This window comes from Octodon degus, unplaced genomic scaffold (assembly GCF_000260255.1).
Source record: "Octodon degus isolate 3935 unplaced genomic scaffold, OctDeg1.0 scaffold00090, whole genome shotgun sequence".
Lineage (NCBI taxonomy): Eukaryota > Metazoa > Chordata > Mammalia > Rodentia > Octodontidae > Octodon > Octodon degus.
In genome coordinates this window covers 7,526,519-7,535,957 of record NW_004524666.1, presented here as the reverse complement: position 1 = coordinate 7,535,957, position 9,439 = coordinate 7,526,519, and the positions used below count along the sequence as shown (strand labels likewise).

Genomic DNA, 9,439 nt, shown 5'->3' with positions numbered 1-9,439 from the left:
AAAATTTTTTTAAATAATTAAAAGACAGTACAAATAACTTTCTAAGAACATTCACCAAAAGGATAACATAACTGGTACCTCCTAGAAGAATTATATATTTCTCATCACATTTCATATTTTTCCACCTGTTTGACAATCTCTGATGGAAAATGGAATTCTTTACAAAACTAGTTCAAGTAGAGGGTGAGAAGGATGTGATACTAGACTATTTTTGTATGTTACTGTTTTAAGTACACTGAGCACTGTGAAACTCTAATTCTTTTTATAAATATTTAAATTTTTTACTAGTGTGTATTTGCAGCATATAATGATTACATTCCTTGTGGGGAGTTGGAATGTGCACATAACACATCTTAGTTCTTTTTGCTTCGTCTCTCCCTCCTTCCTTCCCTCCCTCCTTCCCTCTATATCTTGGAAATCTTAAACTTTTAAGGACTGGAAGGATTAGGTCTCAAATCTCAAAGTCCATTCCACAGCCCTCTTCCTCAAGATCAATTCTCTGATAAGCATGTTGAGAATCCAGTTTCTTTGGCCCCATTTTTTAAACTTTCCTAAAATCATTGATGGTAGAACCTAGGACGGGCCATCCAAATAAAATCCTGAAGAGATGCTTGTGGCATCTGTGAACCTCTGTGGACTCTTCTACCAGTCTAGAGAGCAGGTGATTCAAACAGTTTTGCTTGTGTGTTTGCTTTGGTGCTGGGGGAAGAGGTGGGTCTTGCACACTAGGCAAGCACTCCACCACTGAGCTACATCCCCATATCTTTTTAATTTCTGAGACAGGGTTCACTAAGTAACCAAGGCTGACCTCAATTCTGTGATCCTCTTGTCTCAGCCTCCAGAGTAGCTGAGATTACAGATACGCTGATGTGCACCAGCACTGTGGCTGGCTTCACAGTTGATTATGCAGAGAAAAGCTATTCAGTTCTTTGGGTTTTAGTTTTTAGCTTCTTTGTGTGGGGAGGGAGGTTGTATTGTTTTGTTTGTTGAGACAGGGTCTCACTATGTAGCTTAGGCTGGTCTTGAGCTCAATTATGTAGCTCAGGCTTGTCTGGAACTCATGGCAATCCCCCTGCCTCACCTTCCTGAGTGCTGGAATTACAGGAACACACCACCATGCCTGGTTGCTATTGTTTTTATAGCAGCAATGTAGGTGAATTTTCATTTTTCCATGTTTTGGCAAGCTTTCTCCAGTATTTACTGTCTTTGTACATATAGTTAATTCTACTTCTTTAACCTTTTATCAATTTGATGTTTTAGTTTGATCGATGTTACTTTGCTACAAATATTATCTCATAATGTACAGATTGCCCTGTGTGGCCATCTACAGCAACAGACAGCTGACTATGGATTGAAAAACCCTTAGAAAATAAAAATTGTGTCTGTACTGAAAATGTAGATATTTACCTTGTCATTATGTCACACACTATTAGGCAGAAAGTTTGTCATTAGCAGCCCTAGGAACAGGTGGCTGGGAGCTAGTGACGTGATTGTTTTCCCTTCCCTTTCTTAAATTATTAACTATAGATAAGATTCCATACAAGTTTGTGATTTTAAACTTTTAAGTTCAGAGAACCTAATATCCTCCAAGTGTGCTGATAGGATCAGGGTGAATATAAAGTTCAGATCATGAGTGAGGGCTTAGGGAAAGCTCAAGGTCTGCAGAGTGGTAAACAGGGACCAACTGCCCTTTGAAGTAGGTAAACACAACCTATTTTATTTACACAAGGACAATGACTTTGTAGGAAGGAAAGCTATTCCTTCAAAGACCTCGTTAATCACATAAATGACCAGGCTTGGTGGTCCACTCCTGTAATAACACCACTTGGGAGGCTGAGGCAGGAGGTTAGCTGAGGATCGCTGTGCATTCTAGGCCAGCCTGGACTTCACAGTGAGACCCAGCATGGTGATCTGGATGGGCTGTCATTCTCCACTCTTAGTTGGGGCCATACCTTCCATATCGTATGTGCCGTGTTCATCAGGTTCTTTACACTTCAGCTCCATGGGACAAGCACCCCACCAATGGGAATGTTCTTGACCTGCAGCATGATGGGCTTAATTTTCACCTCCACCTTGTATAAGGAGCCAATGAGCAGATGGACAGTGTGGTTCTGGCCAAAGTGCTGCCCATCTTCCTTATAGAAGATTGGGCCATCCTTGGGCTGGATGTGCAGACCCAGCAGGTCCCCCTTGGCTGGGTGCAGTGGCTCCCAGGAGCAAGACAGTGTGGGCCTTTAAGGAGCAAGAGGCTAGGCCTGTTGGGCAGAGAGGATGTTCAGGAGGGATGAGGAGGCAGTGTAAGGGAGGCGGCAGCTAGGAACAGCTGCCACTGTCCTTTGAGGCTTCTCTGCCACAGCAGTGGAGGCTGTGCCACACACACACACACACACACACACACACACACACACACACACAGCACTAGCAGCAAAGAGAGCTGCTCCAGGGCCACCAGCAGGCCCATTGCCCTTCCTGACCACACCTCTTTTAACTCACTTGTTGAGACACCTGCTGTGAATTCTTTCCTTCCAAGATTTTGACAAACCACACACACTTAAAATGCACATGCTTAACACCAGACTCGTACTTGAAAATCTGCAATATAAGTTACTTGTATCTGAAGGAATTTAAAAAGTAGGATGATGACACCTTTTCTAATAGGTTGGTTTTTTTGTTTGTTTGTTTTTTCAAGTTACTTTTTCTTTTTAATTCAATAGTGGTTGTGAATCACTCAACTGAATTTATGTTACATAATAGGTTGGTTTTTTGTTTGTTTGTTTGTTTCTAATAGGTTTTTGACGAGGTCCCAACAAACTATCATTTAGAATGTGTAGGTGGTACGTTTAAGGATGATGCTGGAAAATAATGACTATCACCTATCTCCACTAAGCATAAAATATGGCAGAAGAGTACTGGAGCTAAATGCTAGGGATCTGGGTACAGTCCTGGTTCTTTGGCTTATTAGCTATGTGAGCTGAGTAAGCCTATCGGCTCTCTAACTCGCTGTTTCTTTATCTCTTAGGTGCAGGGTGCAGCATGGGGAATGCCTATGTCTGCATGTCTAATCTCGAGGCCCGCTCACTCACACGGAAGATGGAAAGCTTCACGTGCTCCCGATACCCTTCACACCCAGCCCTGGCACACCCCTCATAAAGATCTGAGCAATACAATTAGCAAGCCCAAGCAATTTTACACACACACATATACACACACACACACACACATAAATTCTATACTCAGCAAATTAAGAATACATTAGAGAACACATGGTTCATGTGCTCTTTCAAATGCAATCCATGTAATAAGCCACTAAGGAAGTCTGGGTAAATTCCAGTGAATCAAGTGCACTCTGACTACAGGGTAGTAAGATTATAAATAAATGATGGAAAAGATAGCTAAAGGCAGAAAAACCTCACACTAAGATATCCATCTGTCCACCTTCCTGTCATTTTCATCCCAACTATTGAAAGCTGTTGCAAAAGTCTCACAGCCCTGCAGAGAAAACCCTCGCATCTGCTCCTCCACTCTGTCTACACTTCTGTTTTCTAGGTTAGTTCACTTCATCTCTCCAGTGATTCTCTGGAAAGTTCTCATCTCCCTACAAACTTAACCTACGACTCCTCCATCACTTTCAGAAGATGTCTCTTATTTCTTCACAAAGAAAAAGCAAAAGACATGGGGAGGGAACTCCATCTTCCCACACGAGCACACAGTCCCAGCCACATCTGCACCAATCCTCTCCTTCCTTTTTCCATAACAAACGCAGATGATTCCTCTTCTGTCCAACCTTCGACCAGGCTCTGGATTTCAGAAACCTCTTCCCCTTTTACTTTTTTAACAGAATATATTTATTCAGGGAAAGAAAGCTTCTGTCCAAGAGAAGGACAAAAGGGGGGCCCAAGCGGGTCATCTCCTCCTTTTAGAAACCATGGCCTACCTTATTACATTTTTAAAGTAACCCACCTTAACAATGCCCTCATAAGTGTCTCCTTTATTTCTACAATACTGAAGAATAATATCTTTATTTTTCTTTGCTGAGGTAGGGTCTTGCTATGTAGTTCAGGCTGGCCTCAGACTTTCAGTGATCATCCTTCCCCAGGCCCCACATGCTGGGAATACAGTGTGCACTGCACACCTAGATAAGGATAGTATCTGTGATCTTCCCAATATTAGTCTCTCTCTCTCTCTCTCTCTCTCTCTCTCTCTCTCTCTCTCTCTCTCTCTCTTTTGGTCTTCTTGAGAGGATTTCACCATGCAGTTCAGGCTGGCCTTGAACTCAAAGCAATCTTGCCTCAAGGGAGGACAATATCTTATAGGCACAACACAAAACCGGAATTTATAAGGAGAGAGTTAGACACATCAAAAATAGTGAAATTAAAATTTTCTGTTTGGAAAAAAAAAATACTAAGAAATGAAAAAGAGCAAATAATAAATTAGTTTTAAAACAAAAATGCAACTTTACATTCAAGAATTTATTCTTCTAGGGCCGGGGAGATAGCTTGTTGGTTTAAGCACCTGCCTGGCAAGCACAAGGTCCTTAGTTCGATCCCCAGTACCACATTAAAAAAAAAACCATATACATATATATATATATATGAATTTTATATATATATATACATATATGAATTTATTCTTCCAAAGAAGAGTCTTTAGTTATTTTGTGGGCAAAAACCTCTTTGCTATCTATAAGCCACCCTGTGTACAGTTACAGCAGCTCAAGCTAAACTATCTCTTAAGGCCTTCACATTTTATTTTAGTATTTCTTCTCTTCTCCTTCTCCTTCTTTCCTTTTCTGTCTTTCAAATTTTCCTTTACTAAGCTATTCCAGGGCAGATTGATCCCCCTCCTGTCTCTATTTGTATGCTCTCACATGATGGGTAATATATTCTTCATTTTTATCTAAAAAAAATTATTAGCATATACTTGCCATATATAATAATTACATTCATCATGGGCATTTGGTACATGGAAATTATACATCTTAATTCCTTTTATGTCCCTTTATCTCCCCTCCCTCCCCTTCCCTTACTGCCTAGACCCCTTCCCATTACCAAAAAATCTAGCTCCCTGTGTCCTATTATCTTTCTTTTATTTTTCTCTTTAATTTACTTATATTTTGGCTTTCTCACATAAGAGAAACCATGTGGTATTTAAGTATATTTGTATATTTGATTTATTACACTTAACATTATGGTTTAAGGTATAGCTATTTTCCTACAATGATTCAAATTTATCCTTCTCTACAGAGCTCTTAAAAAATAAGATAAATGGCTCTAGCTTTTGAAAGAACACTTGATTTAAATCATAACAACAACAAAAAAGTATGACAAAATATTATGAGCCAGGCATGGTGGCACATACTTGTAACCACAGCACTCCTGGGAGGCTGTGGATGTAACTGAGGGTGTAACTCAGTACAAAAGCCCTGGGTTCAATCCCCAGAACTGCAAAATAAATAAAATATCATCATGACAAGAATCTAAAAGTCTGAAAAAACATAAAATAATCAAATATGTGCAGAGACAGGCATGCTCATTAAGTGGTAAGAAAATGAACGATTGAAATCTCTTTTCAGGCACTTTGACACTGTCTATAAGAATGTAGAATATATATATATATATATATATATATATATATATATATATCCTTTAACTGAACAATTCTATTTCTATAAATTATCTTCAAGAACACCCATCCAGAGCCAGGGAGATAGCTCAGTAGCATAAGCACCTCCCCGCCTAGCAAGTGCAAGGTCCTGAGTTCCAACCCTGGTATTAAAAAAAAAATCCATGTCTGCCAAGATGTATGTATTATACACTAACAGAGCATATTAGCATATTCACACAGTAGAATATAATGTAACTGTTCAAAGTTATCCAATTACACAACATGAAAGAGGTATCTCTTATAAGAACTAGAAGTTCAATGTGGAATATTCTCCCAGATAAAGTACTAAAAGTTTTTGTTGTTGCTTTTAAAGATATAAAACACTGGGTGTGCTGTGGTCTCATTAAATAAGAAACAAAGGAGTACACACACATATGCACACATGCAAGCTTACAAAGGCTTAGAAAATTTCTGAAGGGCTCCACAAGAAGCTACTGGGAAGAAACAGTTGGAAAGAGAAGAGAAACAATAAAGACAATTTTAATTGTACACTATTTTATAGTGCTTTAATTTATTATTAAATATGTATTTTCCTTTTTATTAAAGAAATTGGTACACACCTGTAATCTCACCACTAGGAAGGTTGAGACAGGAGGACTGATGTGAGTTTGAGGCCAGCCTCAGCTACATAGTGAGTTCAAGGCCAGCCTGATGTGAGTTCAAGACCAGCAAGACCTTATAACAAAAAACAAATATACATAAAATAAAAAGGATGATTTCAGAAGAATGATGTGCTCTGTCAAAGAAGCCATCAGCCACAGCCCCATAAAGGTAAAGGAATAAAGAGGCACGAGGCACAAAGAGGACAACACTGGAGAGGAGACCGCAGATGACTAGAGATTTTAACAAACTTTTGGAAGAGCAAACATTTACAAAGGAGAACTAATGAAGAAGCAAAAGAATCAAGTCAGAGCACAAAGTAGCCTCAGATGAAGCTGCCCCAAAGAGGGTAGACATCAGAAGGGCTGAGATCTTGAAAACAAGAGGTTGCATGGAGTAGGATGGAAAAGGATGAAGATGACATCTCAGGAGAAAACAGTCACACAGAACTTTCCTCTCCACCCCATCCCAGAGTGAGTTCAAGGTCAGCTTGAACTGCATAGCAAAACTTTGCCTCAAAAATACAAAAAAAAAAAAAAAGATGCAGAGCCCCATGTTCCAAAATGGAGGTGGCGGCCACAACAGGGTTCCAAAATGATAGCAGCATAAAAAATCTGTTCCTAAAAATCAGGGTCGAGTGCTCAGCTACAGACACTTGACCCCTACAGCCTAAAAAAACAAAGCCTGGCTACTGCTCCAGCTGACAGCAGACCTTGACATCATCCATGTGGCACTGGTTTTAAGCATATGCAAAATACAAGAGTTATGAGGTTAAAAAAGTTAGATTTCAAAAGGCCTGGGAGGCCAGGCATTGTGCACCTAGGAGGGCAGTATATAAAACTGTGAGTAAAAAGCCAATTCAGGTATTTGCTTCAGCAGCACATATATTAAAATTGGAATAATACAGAGAAGATTAGCATGGCCTCCGGGCAAGGATGACATGCAAATTCATGAAGCATTCCATATTTAAAAAAAAAAAAAAAAAAAAAGCCGATTCAGTAAAAATCCCAAAAGTTTAAAACACACACACACACACAAAAAAAAAAAAACAGCCTGTCTTAAAAAAAAAAAGCTACAAAAAGAAAGCAAGGCAGGCCTAAAAAAAGCCATGAGAGCCACCAGCAGAAGTGTCATACGGGTTGAGCCATATAAGACTTCTAGAGCTCACAACTCATTATAGATTCTGTCAGATGTTAAATGTAAAACTACAAGACTTAATGTTTGTCCTGTAAGATTTAAAATTTGCTTTGGTCTCAATGCTTTATATCCTGATGTTGCCACCTTTTAAAATGGTAACTTTATCTTGTGCCTTTAATTATTAAAAGTGTCTGACTTTTCATTTGTACAGGAGCTCACAGCTAAGAGTTTGCCTTAGATCTTAAAAGAGGACTTGAAACTTAAGACTTTTCAGCATTGCTAAAATTGTTGGGACTTTGACAACTCTCACAGATAGACTAAATGCCTTTTACATAAAAAGATGTACATGAGTCTTTGGGGGGCCAGGGGCAAAATGCTATGGTTCTCATATAATATAAGGAGATATACTTAATAGTGATTCTTAATGATAGTTAAACCTGTGTTATAATGTTAAAGTTGAAAAATGTTAATAAGCATATCTTTATCTCTAAAAACTAATTTTAAAAATATGTCTAGTTGCCAAGTTGACAAGGGGTGGATTGTGGTAGTTGATACATTGTGTCAAGGTGAGAAGTTGGAAGCTTGGCTGGAGCTACAGCAATTCCGGGGCATGGAGGGCCCTGCCCTCAAGGGACTCAGCACAAAAAGGATATAAAAGAGTTTTTAAAAAGTTAAAAAATGATTCTGCATGCCACAACTTTCCTCAGAGGAGCTCCAATCTTCATATTCAGTGTTTAAAAAAAAGAGAGAAAGGCTTGCTAAAAGACACAGCTATGTCTCTTCCCTTTGCTCTTTGTTTTCCCGCTGCCATAAATTGCTGCCCTCTGCCTTGTGCCAGTCTGCCTTAGAACCAGCAACATATAGACTAAAACCTCCACTAACTGTGAGCTAAATAAAGAAAGGACAGGTTGGGTGTCAGGGATTTTGTCCCAACAACAAAAAAGAGTAACTGAGACAATGGTAGGTGAAATAAATCAGATCTACGTGTGTAAACACTGTATTATCTCACTAGTGTGAGAACCTAAATAGTGTGAGAGTAAATAAAATTAGAAAGTATAATAGATGCTGTGAAAGGGAAAGAATTTGTTCAATGGGAAGGAAAACCTGGGACGAGGAAAGGGAAAAAAGAAAGAAGGGAAAAAGATATTTACGTATATATGCAGGATAGTTTGGATAATTGTACTGCCAATTTTTGCTGATCTTTTGAAAGGAGCAATTAATTCTTAAAATTCTTTTTCTTTTTATTTTTTTTTTCCTTTTGAATTTCTTATAATTTTTTTGTCATTGTTTTGTTTTGTTTTAAACCAATCTTGCAAGTTTATATCTGTGTAGTGGTTGATACACTGTGTCAACTTGGGAAGTTGAAGGTTTATCAGGTTGGGCTTGCGATTCCATACCTAGGCCAGCCCTAGAGTGATTCAGAACCAAAAGGCTATAAAGGGGAGCTGTAGAAAGCTTCAGTGCTCCACTTCTTCGCAGGATCTTGATCTTCACAGCCGTCAGTTCAGAGGAGCTCGCTGGTCTTCGCAGTCAGCATGGAATGGAGAGGGACAGAGGCTTGATAGGCGCTGCTCCTCCTCTACTCTTAGTTGTTCTCTGTCGCCACAAACTATTGCTGTCTGCCTTGGAGCCAGTGGAGTATGGACTGAAATTTCCACTAACTGTGAGCTAAATAAACCTTTCCTTTCTTAATTTTGGATGTCAGTATTTTGTTCCAGCAAAGAGTAAAACGTAACGGAGACAATCTGATAACCTAAACAATTAATCTGAAGATAACATGCAATACAGTAACCATTGTTGAATTCCTATTACTTTGTTTAGTGAAATTTTGTATTGTTTCTAATGCTCTTTTTTGTCTATCTCTTTTTTCTTCCTAATACATTTTGCATTTAAAAAAATAAAAAATAAAAAATTAGGCCGGGGAGATGGCTCAGTGGAATAAGCACTTCCCTGGCAAGTGCAAAGGCCTGAGTTCAATCCCTGGTTCCACAAAAAATAAATAAATAAAATAAAAAATAATAATAAAATAAAATTAAAA

General features: G+C 38.8%; 1 protein-coding gene and 1 non-coding gene across 2 annotated transcripts in view; one reads left to right on the top strand and one right to left on the bottom strand.

Moving 5' to 3' along the window:
- Positions 1 to 9,439, bottom strand: part of Afg1l (AFG1 like ATPase) — a 241,358-nt gene that overhangs the window by 193,870 nt on the left and 38,049 nt on the right. The window lies entirely within an intron of this gene.
- On the top strand, positions 7,132 to 7,234 carry LOC111818411. The gene has a single exon (XR_002822404.1). It is a non-coding gene; the product is annotated as a U6 spliceosomal RNA (small nuclear RNA).